This window comes from Micropterus salmoides, unplaced genomic scaffold (assembly GCF_014851395.1).
Source record: "Micropterus salmoides isolate LMB-PRFRI ecotype aquatic unplaced genomic scaffold, ASM1485139v1 Ms_hic_scaffold_14, whole genome shotgun sequence".
Lineage (NCBI taxonomy): Eukaryota > Metazoa > Chordata > Actinopteri > Centrarchiformes > Centrarchidae > Micropterus > Micropterus salmoides.
This window is the reverse complement of record NW_024040485.1, coordinates 8,647,891-8,668,329: the sequence shown is the minus strand read 5'-3', so window position 1 is coordinate 8,668,329 and position 20,439 is coordinate 8,647,891. Positions and strand designations below refer to the sequence as shown.

Below are 20,439 nucleotides of genomic sequence, written 5' to 3'. Positions count from 1 at the left end.
TACAGTCTCTGTGATTAGAGACAGGACTGGAATCTCACTGTCACACTCTGACTGTCTGCAGAGCTGCCTCTGTACAGATGCAAATTCCTCCCATCCCCCTCGGGCTGCTGTGGGACCGCTGGAGGGGGTAGAGGCATGGATGGTGTCTACTGCCCCCCAGTGTTCACAGTCTAGATGACACACAGGGATTCATTTCAAAGAAAAGATGACAGCTGATCTTGTTGGATATTCAAGCTTTAAACCCAGACCCCCTGTCATGTTTTCATTACTAGAATATTTTTCTGTGTGGTGATTTATCTGCTGTTATTGACTTCAGTTCTAGGAGACCAGGTCAAAATGCTCGAAAACTTTTTTCTTCTTTTTTTTTGTTGTAACTTGTGCCAAAAAAAACCCTGCTTTGAGAAAAAGATTTGTGAAGATATCACCGTGGGCTTCTGACTTAATGTATATATATAAAGTCAGAAGCTGGGTAGGTCATTTCTGCCAGGTGATGTCACATTTTGAATGCAGTGTAACATTTTGCCTTTATCTTCAAAGATCAAAGCACAACGTCACACCTGATTTAAAAAATAATACATCAATGTAGGACGTCAAAGAACCTTATTATCGTGACGTCACATTTAGTATTGGTTTGAAATTGACAACATTATTACGTTTATGTAGGCTCTAATCAATCTTTAATTATTACGTTTATATATGACGATGAGATGAGATTTCTCTCTGTCAGTGCTGTGTGTGTTCGTGCTGTTCGTGTCGATTCATAGTTTTCACGTGACATCACACTCCAATGAAAACGCTCCCTTGAATGGCAAAAAGAATTTCCGTTGCCTTCCAACCAATATGCAAGTGATACACTGTTAAGCTGATGATACACGGGGCAACTATTTGAGCAACGTTGCCCTGCACGATTGCTCTATAAGTTGCTCTGTGTATCATCAGCTTTACTTTTTGCGTTGCCAAAATGCTGGATGCTTGTTTGTGCTTTTACTAATCGAGAAGACAAGCCTGAGCTATGTTAGGTGAGGGATTCCCCAGAAGGTAAAAGTAAACATTTCCGCAGTCCGAGCGGTGGCCGGAACCTGGCAGTAGAAATACGGCAGCGGATGCTGTAACGTTGTATGGATCAGATATGAACAACACTTGCAGTTTGTGTTCATATCTTTCTTTTTGTTGAGTTGAAAGGTGATCCAAATAAAATTTGACTGCTGCGTCTCTACGGGGGAGTCGCGGTGTGAGCCGCTATGTTGGTCCGTTGTTTTGCCCTCCAGGTCACTGTGCATGTCACGTGACTGAAAACTATGAATTGCTGTTCAAAACGTTGATTCAATATTGGTGTAAGATCGCCAAACACTACTGGATCTTCGTTTCTCTGCCAAAGATCTAGTAAGGTTTGATCATGGCGGATATAAAACTTTGCCCCCGCTCCTATCGGGAATACCTGCTTGCCTTTGCCGCTCTGAGGCTTCACATCTCCGGCGTAGGCCTAAGCGCTACCGCCGCCGGGGAAAACGCAGCGGTCAGCTGGTGAGGTTGAAAGCCTGTTTAGCGTCTTCTTCCTGGGCTGAGTACCAAGCGGTGCCTCGGCTCCTCATTCCTCGGCGATTGCTGGACCCTGTCGACGCCTGGTAGGTACCTGCTGTCGGCCTAGATGAGGTGTTCCAGCCATGCGGCCCCTGCTCTCCTCGCCCCCGCTGGCGCGGGGAAAATCTGCGGAACCTGCGGCCTCTGTGTCGGGTTCCTCAGAAAATCAGCGCTGCAGAACCGCCTGTTCCTGTCAGAATTGGCCTGATAAACGCTAGATCGCTAGCAAACAAAACTTTGAACCTTGAGGATTTCCTCTTCTCTGTGTGACTGAGACATGGCTGAGTGTTGGTGAGTCCAGTGCCTTTTCTGAACTCTTACCGCATGACTGTTGCTGTTACGTCGGGCAGAGGAGGAGGCATATAGCAGCTGTTATAAGAATGTCTAGAAATGTAATTGTCGCCATCATCCTCGGTCACCAGCTTTGAGCTGAGCTTATATCACACAGTGTTGTGTGCAGTGGTCTACCGGCCTCCCAAATACAATAAGGACTTTGTAAATGACTTGTCTGTAAATACGATCGTGTCCTCATTGTTGGGGATTTTAATGTTCATGTGTGTTGTCCTGAAAACCCACTGGCAAAATACTTTTTACACCTCAATGACTCTTTTAATCTTGTGCAGTCTGTGTCTGTATGGGATTAATATCCCGCCATGATTCAAAACTTTGAAAACTCAAAATCTTACAAAACATAGTTTTGCAAGATCAAAAACTAAGATTTGCAAGCCTGCAAACATTGTTGTTTTTGAGTTTTCCTTCTTCAGAACATTTTTTTAGGATGTTGCACAAACAATTTTGTTCTCCCAGTGCATTAGTTTGTTTTCCAGGTTTGAAACCTTGTAAATGATGATCTGAAAATTGAGATTCAAAAGGGCAAAACTTTATTACATTTGCACTCCTATTGCAAACTATCTTTTTTCAGAGCTGAGTTTACAACACACACTTTGCAGAGATACGCCCACACGGTTGCAAGCTTGCGCCTCACGTGATTTGTGGCATAGACTGTATATGAAAATGGACGTAGCGTTCGTGACGTCACCCGTTGGTTTCTGCAGAGCCGTTTTGCAGCAAGGGGGTAAGCCAGAGAAGGGACAGTGAAGCCGATCAAAGCCTGCATGGAGGGATGCATGTAGGCCCAAAAATGATGTCAAAACCCTGTGAGAGGTGTAACCGTATTGCTTAGATTATAAACTCTCGGCAATCAAAAAAAAACTATCAGAGCAATCATCTGCTTTGGTGTTTGACAGGTGAACCTTGTAGGTGGGCTGATTAAACAGTGATGATCCGAGTCAAACACACTGAGCCATGAAACGTTTTGTTGGCGCATTTCTACAGCTACCAGAATTACGGTGTTTCTGCAGTTCTACGTCATTAAACCGCGGTTATGCTGCGCGATCATGCGCAGTAGACGCTGGTGCTAACAGGAAGTGGCCCTGTAGTAGTTTTTTATTGGTCCAAAACTGGCTTCACTGCTCTCCATTCAAATCAGCGGGGTGGCTTCGTCCAGTAATTGGCGGAGCTGGCTGTTGTTCTGTCGATTTATGCTATCGAGATGTGCTACTTAGCGGTTCTGCGCATGACAGCTGTTCCATGTTTTCCTGCTCTATATTTGTTACTTGTTCACAAACGGTCCAGCAACACCCACCAACCCTTAAAAGCAGTGGACCTCAGTCCTCGGCAACATAATATGTGATTTAAATATTTTAAATAACACCAGAATTTTCTTCTCAAGGATTGCTTTTCATTTTCCTGTTTTTTTTTCTGTGTACCATCTGTCTGCCGTCTTACGAGGCACTTTCTAGAGGTGTTTGAAAACTCCTGATGTAACCGGTTTACATCACTTCTTCAAACAACAAAATAGTGGATAAAAATGTTAAAACAGTTGTTGAGGTGTAAAGTTGGATACATATATTCAAAAAATAATTTCAGAAATTTACACAAAGGAAACAACATCTATACACAGTTTACTGAACGTAAACTTGAAAATAAAGCAACTGCCATCTAAACAAATGCGTGGCAATAAATTGAATCTATACATTACTCCTTAAAACAAGTAAATCTTCATGACTCTGAGGGTCCCTCTGCGTTGACGTGGCTGGAGCAAAAGTTAGGATACAACATCATTGTAAATGCTTTGTTTTATGGGTCTGTAATTTCCTAACGATTCCCCAAATGATTCCCCGAGAAGTTTCATTCATGTAATTATTCATTATTCATATATGTACTTCATATATGTTGAATTGTATGCTCCCTGTAGACAAATTGTTTAGCTGACTTGTTGTCCACTGACTAAACACTGCCTATGTTACACTAGCACCTAAGTGAAATAAATTAATTGGAAGTTGCCAACACTGTCTCTATCTTCCCTATAATTAGAACCAAACTTTATTTACAGAAAATTTCCCAGAAAATTATTAGGAAATCACAGACCCATAAAATAAAGGGTTAGCACAGTTTCTTTAATAAGGAAATGGGGACTTGATGTCCCATGAATATCTCTTGCTCATCAACTGACCTCATGCTGTGCACTAAATAAAAACACCAACTACTGAAACATCTCACTTTTTAAAACAACCCTGCAAGTCATCCTATCAAATAACTCGGTCACTTTGGAGTGATCCCATTGGCTGCTAGGTGTGGATTAACTTTAACACACGCTGAAATTGTTTAGTATAAAAATAAATCGTGTTGTGCCGTGTCAGGAGTTCCTGTCCGCTACAGTGACCGCAAGTGTTTCTTTTGTCCCGCTGCTAATGTGGTGAATTTCTCTGTGTTGCAGCATTTATTAAAACATGTTTATGTCATATTATACCAACAGAATATGCCAATAGTGTCGGTCAGAAAGACAGAGGTCTGATAACAGCAGATGTTTGAGAAGGCGTTTCTGGGCATCTCTATTAGAAACATTAGTCTCAGGTCAGCTGATAAAGTCTCATGCCATATGCCATGCGCTTTGTTCGGATGATGCAGGAGGAGGCAGAGATAATTGGGGAGACCACAGGTACAGATCACATTATTAAGTCTACTCCTTGGACTAGGAAAGGAGGCTGCATGCTTATATTACGAGAGCGGCTGATATTTATTTTGGCCTGTCTCCTAAGGAGGTCAGTGTAGTAGGTGTCATTAAAAAGCACTCAAAATGCAGATCACTTATACTGTTCTTACTAAAACAAATTTAAATTCATTTCAAAATGTGAAATTTGTATAGGCCTATTCTGTAAATAGCTTTTTAATTTTTATCTTAATTATTCTTAATTTTATTGTTTATTTTAATTTTTGTCTTATCTTTCTAAATTATGTTTCATTTATTCACTGTTTCTGAAACTGCTGCAACATGCAAATATTCCCAGTGCAGGATCAGTTTTATTTTATTTTAATCATGTCAGGTTCATAAACAATCTCCATCTAACCATTTCCCCTCTGTTTTAGGTGCACACATTTGCATATTTATATAATATATTTATAATATATGCTTAATATAATATGAAATACTCTAAACAATTCAAATTTGGGCTGTCAGGTTAAAAAGCAACCTGACAGCCCAAATTTGAAAATTGAATATTTAAAATAAAAATTTATGTGTGGTTGTTTTTTTTTCATTTTATCTTCTTTTACGATACATCTATAAGAAATTGGTTTAAGGAAGTGTAGCTTCAGGCTTAAAATGTTTATCTATCCTAATATGCTGCTAAAACATGTTTCTTAGAGACCAGTGGCCGTTGTAGACCAATTTTATTGAGGGGGCCAGGCTGGGGCCAGTTGTTTTGTCAGAGGGGCACATTCAATCCGGGACAAAAGAGACAAAGGCCATGTTCAAGCTTTGAAATATCTTGTTTAGCATATAGCAGTTGTTTCAGGTTTTGGTCCTGATGGACCGCAGCCTCCTGCCAGAGGAGGCAGACTGAAACAGTTTGTGTCCGGGATGGGAGGGGTCAGATGCAATCTTTCCTGCACGCCTCAGAGTCCTGGAGGCATACAGGTCCTGAAGAGATGGAAGGAGACAACCAATCACCTTCTCTGCAGAGCAAGAGGTAACACACATAGAGCTGCAGGACGACAGTGGACATAATTTGATAAATGCTGCCACCTTGTGGTTGAAAGAGACTTTGTACAAAGAGGCAAAGATAAACACATTTTTCAGATATAACAAAGTTCCACCATCTTTTCTACACCATGCATCACCATGCCAATCTTCTTTATTTGTAAACACTTTTTTTCAACATGTTTCTTAGAGAGCTTGAATCCAGAGACTTGTTGCTTCTGCATTTTTGGAAAGTCTTTAATATAATCCCTTTCGATCTGAAGACAATTCATCATTTGAGGATTTAAATCACTGGGTTTAAACATAACGACTTAAAGACTTTTAACCTTTATTTAAAAAAAATCATAGTCCATAGTTTACCTGACTCTCACACTGCACATCCCTGCACAAACTAGACTTTGCTGTTAGTACATATCCTTTAATATTCTCTTGACCTTCAGTACTTGTTTTCTAAATACTACAGTTTTTGTTATGTACCAAGATACAAAAGAAAATTCCTTGGATGTGTAAAACCTTGTTGGCAAAAAAGTTTCTGATTTTGATTCTTCTTTAGTAAGTTAGTAAGTATGTTTCTACACATTTTCAAAAATATAATCACTTAATGGTTTTAATTTGACAATGTTTTTAATGTTGATTTCACTGTCTATTTTTATTCACTTTTTATTTTATAAACTTTATTTTACTGCAAAAGACTAACTTTCCATTGGTACTGCTTTGGTTTTACTATGCTTCTGAGTGTTTCAAAAACTCTCCTCTGCAGTGATGGTCGTTGCCACAAACAGCGGCCAAGGACAGATCCTTGAGGAACTCCATGACTAACTTTGGCATGCATGGAGGACTCATCGTTAACATGTAAAAGCTGAAATCGATCTGATAAATAGGACTTAAACCAGCTTAGAGCGGTTCCTTTAATACCAATGAAATATTCCAGTCTCTGCAATAGGATCTGATGGTCAGTGGTATCAAATGCAGCACTAAGATCTAATAAAACCAGTACAGAGTCCTTTGTCTGATGCAATAAGGAGGTCGTTAGTAATTTTCACCAGTGCTGTCTCTGTGCTATGATGAGCTCTAAATCCTGACTGAAAATCCTCAAATAAACTATTGCTCTGTAGAAAGTCACACAGCTGTTTAGCAACTGCTTTCTCCAGAACCTTAGAGAGAAATGGAAGGTTAGATATAAGTCTATAGTTGGCTAAAACATCCGGATCAAGTTTGGGCTTTTTCAGAAGAGGTTTAATTACAGCTACTTTAAAGTACTGTGGTACATAGCCTGTTGATAGAGATAGATTGATCGTATCTAGTATAGAGGTGCTGACTAAGGGTAAAACATCTTTAAGCAGCCTAGTCGGGATGGAGTCTAAGAGGCAGGTTGATGGTTTAGATGAAGAAATTATTGAAGTTAGTTGGTAAAGATTGAGGGAAGCAAAACAGTCTAAACATGTATCTGGTTCTACAGCCGTTTCTAAGGTTCCTGAGTTAAGAGATAAGTCGGTGCCAATTGAGGGCAGATCTTGGTGAATTTTGTCTCTAATAGCTAGAATTTTATCATTAAAGAAGCTCATGAAGTCGTAACTACTGAGAGCTATGGGAATACTTGGCTCAATAGAGCTGTGACTCTCTGTCAGCCTGGCTACAGTGCTGAAAAGAAACCTGGGGTTGTTCCTATTTTCCTCTATTAATGACGAGTAGTACGCTGCTCTGGCATTACGGAGGGCCTTCCTATAAGTTTTAAGACTATCTTGCCAAATTAAACGAGAATTTTCCACTTTGGTGGAACACCAATTCCTCTCAAGTTTCCGCGATATTTGCTTAAATTTGCGAGTTTCAGTATTATACCATGGAGCTAACCGTCTTTGTTTTAGTATTTTCTTTTTTAGAGGGGCTACAGAGTCGAGTGTCATTCGCAGCGAGCCTGCAGCACTATCAACAAGATGATCGATTTGGCAGGGACTGAAATTAGCATAGGAGTCCTCTGTTACTTTGTGACTAGATAATGTATTTAGAGCTGATGGAATCGCATCCTTAAATTTAGCTACAGCACTATCAGACAGACATCTTGTATAGAAATTTTTGCCCAATCGCGTGTAGTTCAGCAATACAAACTCAAAAGTTATCAAACAGTGGTCGGATAAAGAGGGATTCTGTGGGAACACCACTAAATGTTCAATTTCAATACCATACACCAAAACAAGGTCGAGGGTGTGGTTAAAACAGTGAGTCGGTTCATGAACACTCTGAGAGAAGCCAATGGAATCTAACAGAGAGATAAATGCAGTCCTAAAGCTGTCATTCTCAACGTCCACATGAATATTAAAATCCCCTACAATAATAACTTTGTCCGTTTTAAGGACTAAAGTTGACAAAAACTCTGCAAATTCAGATAAGAATTCAGAATACAGGCCAGGTGCTCGGTACACTATAACGAATAGAATTGGTTGCAGTGATTTCCAGCTTGGGTGCGAAAGACTAAGAACAAGGATTTCAAATGAGTTATAGTTTGGTTTAGGTTTAGAGCTGATTAGTAGGCTAGAGTCGAAGATAGCTGCAACTCCACCTCCTCGGCCTGTGCCTCGAGGAATATGAGTATTAATATGACTGGGAGGGGTGGATTCATTTAGGCTAACATATTCTGATATCAAGACGGGCTTTTCTCCCCAATATGTCAGTTCAAAAACATTGCGGATGGGCCGCGGTGAACACAGACCCACAAGTACTGCATTTATCCGTATATACATGCATGCATGTATGTACAGTGTCTATCAGCGGTGGCTATTAATGTGATATTTTGCTGACAAGTGCTGTTGGACCAAACCAAAGAATTCATCAGGAGGTCCATCCTACTCCAAAGTTTTTAGAAACACTTTGAGCCCTGAGCAAGCTGTACTGTGTGCTGTTGTGCATCTCTATTGCCAGAGCGCTCATTATAGTAAAGTAAACGAGTCGGACTTTAACTGAACTGCATTGCATATTCATCACAGACTGATCACCAGTGAAAGCTCAGGTCAGATCACCTGTACACTGCTTGTCCTTTAAAGGTTCGGTGTGTAAGGTTGAGGAGGATCTACTGTCAATAAGGCAATATAATATCCATAACTATGTTTTCAGTGGTGTATAAAGACCTTACATAATGAACAGTTATGTTTTTATTACCTTAGAATGAGCCTTTTCTATCTATATACACCGCAGGTCCTCTTACATGGAAGTCGCCATGTTGCGCTACCCAACAGACAAACTGCTTTACAGAGCGTGTTTCATCACTACGCTGAATACGTACAAAGATGAGGGGGAGGAGAAGGAGAAGTAGGAGAGAAGTGAAATTTGGACAAATGGAGGACCACACGTATTATTTAGCACAAGAACTGACAGAACGTGTCAGCCATCGTAGCTTCTCCTGTGAGCTTGGAAAGGGAGGGGGGGAACGGTGACTATGCCGTTGGTCACACACTGAACCTTTAACATGTTCTCTGACTCTTTCATTGCTCTGCGCTCTCATATTTCCCCAGAAGGAAACAGGGCACCACTGTCGTATCCAATCATTTGAGCTGCTGAGTTCAACTCAAGCCATCTGGCATCCAGGTGCCCCTCACAGCTGGTGGCAATTTGGCTTACCTTGGGTGCTGCCCCCTGTACTGGCTCTAGGCTCGGTGTGCTCTGCGTACAAATGTGAACATGTCTCCATGCACTTCGACGTCTACAACCCTGTGTGAGGTGTGAAGAGGAAGGAAGCTGGGGTTAATATAAAGCCAAATAAGATGTTTATCAGGTTGAAACTGGGTATCCAGAAAGAAAGATATGAAGTAGAGGGGGGTTGTTTGACAGGGGGGGGGGGACCACAGCGTTTAAGAGGAAGGAAAGACACTACCATGCTACTCATAACACTGCAGATTATATGATGATAATTACTAATAAAATAAAAAAAATATTTATTTTCAAGTAATGAGATGCACAGAGAATAAATATAAAAGAACTTTACACTATAATGCAGTCCAACACAACTGTGGGAAATTTACTGTATCATAAACTACAGAGGGTGTAACTGAGGGGGGAGAATTATTAGAAACACTGTTTAATATACTGAAATGTAATATAGCACCACCACAAAGTACAGACTCAAACTGCACCATCAAACTGAATCAAACAGTGCTGTCAACACCAAATAGATGTTCTCTTTAAGGTACATTGTTGTCATATTGCATTGCTTTACTTGTGTTTTATGAACTGAATATGATGACAGCTTTCACAATACCTGAGACCTGAATTTTGCTGAGCCCCGGACTCTCCCTCAGCTGAGGCTGATGCTTGGGTGGCTGTAGGGGATAAGCTCTGCCCGCGGAGGCCACGGCTGAGGTTTGGTAAACAGCAGCCTCGCAGGGCGCTGAACTGCTGCAACTCAATCCCCAGGAGGTTCCCCTGGGAGATACGGCGAACGGGGCTGCTGAAGCTGTGTAGCTGGAGAGGGCGACGAGAGCGGGTTGCTGGAGTGAGGTGGACGGAGTTATCAGAGTCCCCTTGTGTTTCCAAAATAGAGGGGGCGCCTGGGTTCCTGGAAACAGCAAATATAATGTGCAGCATTAGGGCCTTTTCACACAGGAATTCATTTTCAATGGGGGGTGCGGACATGCTCGTCTCACGAACACGCTTTGCAAATTACCACATCATTAAGCAATTAGCTTTAAATAAATGGTGAAGGATTTCATATTCAATTCAAAATGGCTGACTTCCTGTTGTGTTTGGGTGTGACTGGTTACTACACATGTTGGAAAACACTGGATGAAGGTTTGTGGGTTGGTCGGCTCAGGTTGAAGCATACTGAATGAAAGTGTTGCGAGTTAAGAATCAGGGGAAAGAGTTTTCTGTCACAGGTTTACCGTTGGGAGAAATGGAATCCTACAGTAAGTCAACACCTGTTTTCTGTGTGTGACAGTATATTTAGTACCTGGTCCTAGCTGCCCTCACACAGGTTATAGGTGATGTTGTTGCGGATGCCTGAGACGAAAACACTGGCATACTCGGGGTAGAGTCCCAGCACCTCTTTCAGGTGACGCAGATTGATATACTGAAGGTGAGTGTGTGTCAGCACTTTCACATCAGCATTGGTCTTGATCACCTGGTCTGGTCCAGGCAGGTCAGCCCCAAACAGGTTCCCTTCTCCTAAAATCAAAAAAATAACAAAATTTCTTTCTCCATGGTGTACCACATAAACACCTTAAACATGAGGTTAAAAAAAAGTCACTTGACCACAAGACAAACCTAATGTTGCCAGCACCGTGGTGTCGTTCAGCACCTCCAGAGACCCGGAGCAGACATAGTAGTTGGCATGCAGCACGTCGCCCTGACGGATGAGGTACTCTCCCGGGGATGCAGAAGGAGGATTTTATATGGAGGGAGAGTGAGCGCTGGCAGCCACGACTGGCCCCCGCAAAGACCGGCAGCTGGAGGATGTCCCTATTCCGATGCATGGCGATGTCGACCCGCAGCTCATCAGGGAAGTCGTGCAGGAGCTGGGGATGTGTGACAGATGTAATGAGCTGTGACAGTGATTGATAATTAATTTAAATTTCAATAGGATGTCAACTGGCCACGTGCTGTGAAAGATCATTGACAGTTACAGCAGCATATATTGATCATGGACTGTACAACGGCTGTCAGTGCTCAAATGTAATCATCATGTGTCATCTAAACATTGCCCTGAAGTTTCTTTAGGGCAGACAGCACAATGTACAAAAGCATGACATGTCAACAACAATGAAAGGGATTCCTACTTTGTTGACATCTATGCCACTGTTGACAGACCATGTGTTCTGGAAGTACTCTAGAATGCGATTTTTGAGCTGCTCAGGCAGATGGTGGAGACGGATGAAGTCCTTCAGGTCCTTCATGCTTGTGTCGTAGAGAGAACGGCGTGAGTACATACGCTGGATGACGATGGTCACGTCACTGAACTCCAGGGTGTACATCAGCGCTGTGTGTGAGAAGGAAACAAACAGCATAAAAGACAATAAATGTTGCTATAGCTAAAGTTTTATTCTGAATGCTTTTTATTTTAGGCCACTGGTTCCCAAAACGTTTTCAGCTCAAGACCCAAAAGAGAAATCTGGTGTCTCCCTGGGACCCAAATTTACAAAAATACTGCTGTATGAATTGCTGTAACATCTACGTTTATAAACAACGGATAAAGGACAAACCATAAAAATGCATATAAAATGTATTTATTTCATCATAAAAGTAAAATAAAAAAAACCATTTTCCTTTCTGTGTCTCACCCCTTTCTCAACTCCCATCATCCCTCAGCACCGACATGTCTTTTTAAATGATGCCGACCTGAAAGTAAGTGGCTGGTTAAAGTTTTCAGCCAGCTGGTCTATACTCTGGGCTCGGTTTTTCAAAGTGTTGTTCTGAGGTCATACCGAGCATTTAGTTTGTTCCTGTATTTGTTTGTCAAGGGATGCTAAAGTCAAAATGCCAGATTCACATAAGTATGTGTTGCCTAATTGAATCAACACATCTTGAAGGGCAGTGAAAAATGTCTGAACTTTCCCCAATACTGCAAATGTTTCGTTTGGGACATTTGCCTGTGCAATTTATTTGTTTTAAAACTTTCATTACTGAGCACTTCCCCACATTTTACACACTGAGGCATCTCCTCTCCCTTCTGAATGGCTTTGGTAAAGCCAACTTTAATAAACTCGTCCTTGTACTTTTGTTTGGACATCATAGGATCGACAGTGACAGATTACAGACTACGCACATAGAAATTCTGTATGAATGTGGACAGTAGATCAGGTTAGGGAGAGGTGAGAGAGAAAACCTCACTCAGCATCTGAGCTGAACAGACCAGAGCAGCAAAGAAGAATGCTTATTCACATACCTGTATTTACATGTTGTAACATTGTTATGCATTTTACTCATTTTGGGTCCTAACCCTAAGTTTGGGAAACATGTTTTTAGGTTATTACAGTTTATACTGGCAACGAGAGAAAAATGACTTTTCTCTTTCTGCTTTAAAATAAAATATAGTTTTATATTGATCACTACCAAATTATCTAGACATGTTACTGTGTTTTTATTTCCTGTGTGGATCAATTAAGTACTTGATCCACACAGGGGCCACAATAATTTACATCTTTGTTCTGACATGAATAAAAATGAACACAGTAATTATCCTCTGTGTTGTTGCACTAATAATTGTCTCCTCAGCTAAAATACTTTAGTTTATTGGTATGTAAAGCCGGCAACAAACTGAATCTTAAAGGGCATCCAACCCACTTCCTGCTGAATTTCCTGCACTGGCGTGCTGAACAGAGGCCCTGTTGCGCCAGAGGGACAGCACCACTACCCTGGTGTCAGACATACCGCCAACAAGCATGGTGCAGATGCAGAAGATCTTCTCAGCAGGGGCTTTGGCACTGATATTGCCAAAGCCCAAACTGGTCAGGCTGCTGAGGGAAAAATGAAGGGCAGTGACGTAGGAGCTGTACATCGACGGGCCCCCCGCCGTGCTGTTGAAGAAGGGCATATCCCGCTGTCTGCTCAGTTGAAAGAGCCACCCTTGAAGGAGGAGGTAAAGGATGAGACAATAATGGTTCATGTTACTTATGTGTCTGTGTGGTAGATACCTGACCTAAAGACAACAGTCCATGTTTGGGTCTGTTTGTTTGTGTGTGTCAGAAAGATTTTCAGCTGTGTCAGGAGTGTTAATTATTATTAAGTTATGATCTAACCTCCCTATAGACACATAATATACTGACACAAAAGTATACAATCCCACACAAACACACTCATTGCATAGGCGACTGGACCAGAACTGGGCTGCACCAGCTGTGTGTAAGTTCTCTCCTAAGTTAGGGCATGAAGTTGACACTAGATGCTTAGTAACTGCTAATTAGTTTGTAACTTGTAGCAGAAAAATGGCTGTTTACCATTAGTGAGTTTATTCTGTGACATTTTATGGTTTACTCCTACGTTGGGGCCTGTGTAACTATTTAGTTGTTACATAGAATTATGTTGTAACTTATCTCTGTGGTGCAACCACTTTTATTCTAGTAATGCATAAATCACAACTTCATATCAATTTATGTTCTAACTAGGTTAAGTTTGAACTTACATACAGCTGCTGCGACAGGCGCAGATGTTTCATTTTGGGTTTTTATTGTACTCCATGTTTTAACACACAAACAAGACATTTTGTGTTGTTTTCTTGCAGCCATCTTATATACATATATATATTTAAGAGACTCCTCATTCAAGTGCCAGAGTATGGTGTTTGCCACCATCTCATGAGGGGGGACACAATAAATGTCTCCTCGCTGTATTGGTTGAATCTAGTCTGTGGTGTTACTTGTTGGATTTTTCACGTATGGTAACTGAATCAAGTCTGCATAGTCAGCACTGTGCATTTATTTCCTGTCAGAAGGCACAGTGAAGACATTTTACACATGATGGCACATGGTTCTGGTGGTTCTGCTGGAACTGTTACTTCATTTATCCTTTAACGAGAAATCCTTGCTGCATGAAACACCAAACCTGACCTTCATACTTCAACAGCTTAAATCAGACTTACCGTTGTGCCAAGTCTTTTCGTTTGCCATCTCCATGCGTCCAATCACGTACCAGATACAGGCCATCCAGTGTGCCAGCAGAGTAGAGACTGACATTAGTAAGGTCAGCGCCGAGGCATTGTACTGGGTGTAGCGTTCCAGTTTCTGAAACAGGCGAAGGAAATGCAGCAGGCGTATAGTCTTGAGCAGGTGGACGAAGGAGCTCTGAAGAGGAGAGGCAAGTATGGGGGGCATAGTGAGAAAAGGAGAAAGAAAGCAAATCCCTCTGCCCTGTTTTGATACACACTTTTTACTGTATATACTTCACAGCAGCCACTTGTTTTGTTCAAACAAATCAGAATTTTGGGAGTACTTGTCACACAGACAGGCAGCAGCAGCTCTGTGTAATACAAGGTACGTACTCCCACCCGCTATACATTTCTGGAGTCTGGAAGTTGCTATGTATTATAAGTCATCAGCTGTTGCAGAGGGCAGTGACAAAAAGACGGGTGAACATATCATCTAGTTGTACTCACCACTGGGATGTGCGCAGCATACAGCAGGTCAATGGGCAGGGCTGCAACCAGGTCCACAAATACAATGACACAGATTGTAAACAGTGAGGATAAATGACAAGTGTCCCAAGCTCAGATTCAATCCTACTGGGTCACTTGTATGTGATGATGTTTGTCATTCACACTGAAAATATAAAAGAATAACATGGAATAGCAACAGGGTAGTGTACCAGCTTTAGTCATGTTAATGTCAGCTTAAAATAATTACAACATAAATGACAAGAAATGACTTGATGCCTGGGTTGCTATGATTGTCCTGTTACTATAGCTGGCAAGGAATGGCAAGAAAATCAATAGATATAGGATGAAAATCTCATGTCACCACATACAAACCTTTTTGAAATCACCACAATATTATTATAATTCAGATCAGTAATTGTAGTTGTGCCACAGCACAAGAACTTTAGGTAAAATCAGGAGGCCATGTCTTTCACAGTAACACCTTTCAACACTCACCTGCAATAAAGAGCAATTCCACTACAACGTCTGCGATGACAGTCAAGGGTGCATCTGTAGCGGTGTGATCGGCGGCCGTGAAACTGACGTTGTAGGGCACGGTGACAGCCAGGTAGAAAGTGCCAAAAAGAATTAGCCAGTCCCACAGGGCTTTCAGCACACTGTAGTGGAGCAGAAGAAAGCGCGATTCCAGTCTTTTCCAGGCTTTTCAATAAAGCTCTGTAAGTGAACAGGTAGAGTAAGTGTAAGTGCAACAATATCTTGGAAAAAAACACAAACACATATCTTTTTTATACACACAAACATTCTCTTTCATATCAAGCTTACACTAATGAATCTACATAAACACACAAAGCACATTAGAGAAGCTGCATGAATGAATAACCTGATAACCAGATAGGGTGCTGTGAAAATAAATCATGGCAGTGCCAAGATTTTGCAGAGAGACAAAATCTCTTGTGTTCTGACTGCAGATGATTCAGTAGAGTGGGCAACTCAAATAAAACAGATGCTGCTGGTTATCTAATCCTGACAGCTTCCTATAAAGAGAGGCAGATATTTTAAATGCCCATGGATTAACAATGCAAAATGACAGAGATAGGACTGTGGTCAGTGAGGGGAAACTTATTACCAACAATGACGCCTGATAATTTCATACATGACTTGGCCTTGGCTTGACTTCATCCCTTCAAATGCCACTGGTGCTTTAAGTCTCAGGTGGTGCGCTACAATGATAGCTGAGTCATTATAAGGGGAGCTAGGACCATCAGCTGCTTTTATTCTTTAAAAAGCTGCTTATTCATTCCACTCATTACATTTTTTATTGAGAAAATCCAATTGCAGAATTGAATTTCTATATTACTGAAGAGGTGGGGAGTCCATTTGGCACATATTGAGACTGTAGCTCTCCAACTGGGGCCGAGTACTTGGCACATAATAGCCTTAAGCATGTTTAGGAGACAGGAGGAGAAGCTATTACATTTGAAAAGTTGTGAGAGGGAAACGTTAATGAGCACTAATCCATCCAAAAACAATGTAGCTACTTCATAAACAGGTGTTGGCATGCAACAAGGTGGCTGGTTAATGAAGTCTTAACCTAAGAAGGGCTCTGAAGATGCCTGATTGACTTGGAGGGAATAGACTGAATATGTGATGACAATGGACAACCTTTTCTTGTACTTCAAAAAGAAGAGAAATGACACAACAGTGACACATCTTACTGAAATTATTATAATAGAAATTATAAAGTAAAACTGTCAGGATATGATATGATATTATATTATGTTTCAGAGAAAAAGTGTTTAAATTGTTACCAGTGAAACAACTTTCCACACTATATTGATCATGGCTGCTTGAAACTGGACAATTTCTGGTCCGCTGATCAGTGTTTTATCACCCATCTGTCAGTGGGTTTTCATTGCTTTCATGAAGTTTGTAACCACTGTGGAAAATCCAGAAGAAAGACCTCGCTGACTGCCATCAACAGCTTCGGCCACTTTAACGATAGTTCAAGCTACGTCAGCCAAAGCTTTTTACTTAATTTGCCACATCACAAACAACGCCGAGGTCAGGACTCGCAGCTCATCCAAGTGATTAGAAAACACAGCTACAACTGCTCTTCACAATTCACTCACTTACTGCTTCCAACCACATCTCCCAGCATGCTTTAGGCTTTAGCAATGATAAAAGCTTCTTTGAATGTGAGTTTAACTTAGCGTTGTTTTTGAGCTAGGTTCATGTTTACAACCTAGAGAGAAATGGCCTGAAGTGCAGGTGCTGTTGCCATGGTTACTTACAGTTGAATAAAAAATGATCAAACAGTTTCTGAATGATATATTTCAGATTTTCTGAACATGTAAATCATAATCTGCTGTTCTGTGTAACTTTGGAATCTGACTCACTATTTGCATCACAAGTTAAAAGCGTCTCCAGACAGCACCATGTTTTCTTTCTCAGCCCTTTGACCTTATTAAAGGTTCAGTGTGTAATATTTCTGAGGATCTAGTGACACAAATGCAATAAGATCCATTGCTAGAGAGAATTAACATGTTTCCATTGTCAGTGTTTGTATAAACTTCATTCAATATGTGGTTTAGAATGGACTGTGGTGCAGAAACAGTGACGGTGTTTCACACTCTTGGCTAACATTTTCCATGTTATCTGTCAGTGGCCAAGTCACAATAACATGTGATTTTACTGAATAATTAAGTCATTTCTTAATAAATCAAGGCACAAAGTACAGGGCTGTTTATTTTTCATTATAAAGCACAAGGCTGCACATCGAAATAAATTCTGTAGTTCCTTCATGCTACACTCACAACATATAATTAAGTGTATATTAAAATATATTCATATAGAGTCTATGATTAAAATGTGGTAACATATAAAATAAAATAATATATACAGTTATTTATATAGCCTACAATTATACATACAGGTATACACCAAGAAAATTCCGCAGGGCATTTTTTTGAATTTGCATCTGGGGTGAATGTAAACAACCAGATGATAGCATGGTTTTATCTTCTAATCTACCTAAAGAAACCACATATCTTGACTGATTACTCTTTGTTGTGTCAGAAGACGACACCTTTTTTCCTGTGTCAGCCACCGTAGCTATCCTAAGCTCCTTGAAAGGGGAGGAGGGGGAGCAGTAGACAAGACAGTTGGGTGCAATTCGCAATCTCACCGCTAGATGTCACTAAATCTTACACACTGAACCTTTAAAGTGAAATGCTATGTCAGTGTGCCTTGGTAACAGCAGCTGATACAGCATCAAAACTGCATCAACAGACAAAAGAACAACTCAGTGTATTTCCAAAGTATGCAACCTCAGTGTCTGAAAATAATAAACACAAAGTGCTGTGGAAATGTGCAAAATCTGAAATTATTAACAAATTTCCACTTTTAGTAACAACTTTATGAATGCTAATGACATGGCAGGTTTCCCAGTTTGCTCAGCTCTGAGTCAATTAGGCTAACTAACTTAGCTAACACTAACTTATTTCATGTCAGGATAACTCTGAAAGTGCAGTATTATATAGTTTTACTTACCCGAAACCAAACTGTCCATTGGTCAGCCACTTGTTCCAGCCTGAATTTAGACTATTCTATGATCTCCTATAATATAATAATAATAAGAGGAGGTGGTTTCCCGGGTGTCGGACTGTGAAGATGAAATCATGTTATCATCTGGTAGCTGCTGTTTACATTCACCCCAGATGCAAATTCAAAAATGCACTGCAGAATGTTTTGGTCCATACATGTATGTGTATATAAATAACTATATTGTTTTATTTTGTTTTATATGTTACCATATTTTAACATAGGACTACACTTGTTTAAATCTCTCTTTACTGATGCTTGATGTTTGTTTGAAACTGCCAAAGGCTCAGTAGTTTTTACTTGTCTTCCTGCAGTGAACATCACAACAGATTCACAATTGAAATGTGAAAACTGATGCACAACACAAGAGGGCGCCTTCATCCTGCTAACCAGGGATGTAGTGGAGGTTAAAGCTCCTCAGGAGCAACATAAATCTGCACCAACCAGAGATGATTGACTCCTGACTTAAACTGAGACTGAACATGTTGCTTTCAGACATGATGTCCTTCTGATGAACTGAAAGCAGCAGTCCATTTGGATATTATCATGATTATAAAATCAATTTTAAAGTACTTCTGTGCTGGTAAAGGTGGAGTAACTTTACCTGTGATCATCATCCATTGCTGTTGTTGTCATGAGTAGTAAATAGAGGCCCAGAGTGTTTGACAACGGCACAAGTTTGCTAGCATTACAACGATTATTTGCTAACAGATCAGCTAAACAATCAACCGTAAGAGTTGTATGCAGTAGGTTATCCATTTGTCCGGTGACAAGGCTATTAAATAAAATAGTCCCTTCACTCATGGTTTCAATAGTAAACTGTCATAGGAATGACAATTACCAATAAAAAACATTATATTCTAACCAGAAACACTTAAGAAAACATAAATTACAAAGTATCTTTTGTATTTCATGCAAGTAGGAGGTTTTTCAGTAATTTTTAACAAAGCTCTCGTTGCCGCTATGCATCACGGGATTTCTGAGGGACAGCCTTTAAAGCTGATAGGCTATAAGATCATCAAATTCCACTGGACGCCATGAAAAACTTACTCACTCTTGTGTTTTGCCTGCAACATCTTAATTATTAGCTAGTAAACCAAATACGTCAGATGTGATACGTGAAAAACAGAAGTTTAAATGGATTGATGATAAAACTGAGTTTGGAGAATTTCTGTCACCTTTTTTTTGGGACAGACAATAAAGCTATCTATCTATCTATCTATACAAGATAAAAGCATTGACAAGACTAAAAAACACGTTTAAGATAAATATAAAATTAGTAAAATAGAATAAAATAAAAGGGATAAAATAAAGTCAAATAAGATCGGGAAAGGCTCTCCTATAAAAGTATGTTTTAAGAAGGGACTTAAAAGAGTTCACTGACTCAGCTGACCTGATTTCCTCGGGCAGGCTGTTCCAGAGCCTCGGGGCCCTGACAGCAAACGCTCTGTCCCCTTTAGTTTTCAGTCGAGACTCTGGAACAGACAGCAGACCTCTGCTCAAAGATCTCAAGGTACATGCTGGTGTGTATGGGACTAAAAGTTCAGAAATATAACAAGGCGAGAGGCCATGAAGAGCTTTAAAAGTGATCAATAGAATTTTAAAGTCAATTCTAAAACATACTGGGAGCCAGTGTAATGAAGCTAAAATAGGAGTAATGTGGTTATATTTCTTTGTTTTGGTTAAAAGCCTGGCAGCTGAGTTCTGGACAGTCTGGAGTCCATCAATAGATTTTGGGTTAAACGGTTGAAAAGGCTGTTATAATCCAGCCGTGATGAGATGAAAGTGTGTAAAATGGTCTGTGTCCTTAAAAGTTAACATAGATCGAATTTTTGCTATATTTCTAAGTTGATAAAAACATGATTGAACAAGCTTTGTGGTGTGCTGCTCGAAATTTAAATTACTATCAAACCAAATACCAAGGTTCTTTGCCACAGGCTTAATGTGATTTACTAGGGAACCAGCAGATGGCAGTATTTGTTTTGCCATCTGCTGGGACCCAATGACCAGGATTTCTGTTTTGTCTGAGTTCAGCTGGGGTAAATGATTTGACATCCACTTTTTAACTTCACAAAGGCAGTTGTTAAGTGAACTCAGCATTTCAGGGTCTGTGGATCTGATGGGCAAGTATATTTGTGTG

At 40.5% G+C, this 20,439-nt stretch overlaps 1 protein-coding gene and 1 pseudogene across 1 annotated transcript in view; one reads left to right on the top strand and one right to left on the bottom strand.

Moving 5' to 3' along the window:
- The first annotated feature begins 1,835 nt into the window (after positions 1–1,835).
- Positions 1,836–20,439, top strand: part of LOC119902851 (voltage-dependent T-type calcium channel subunit alpha-1I-like) — a 62,343-nt gene continuing 43,739 nt past the window's right edge. The window contains exon 1 of the mRNA XM_038719218.1: positions 1,836–1,872. The gene's annotated coding sequence lies outside the window, so the exon portion shown is untranslated. The remainder of the gene's footprint in view (positions 1,873–20,439) is intronic.
- The window catches only part of LOC119902963, a 31,621-nt pseudogene continuing 20,909 nt past the window's right edge, over positions 9,728–20,439 (bottom strand).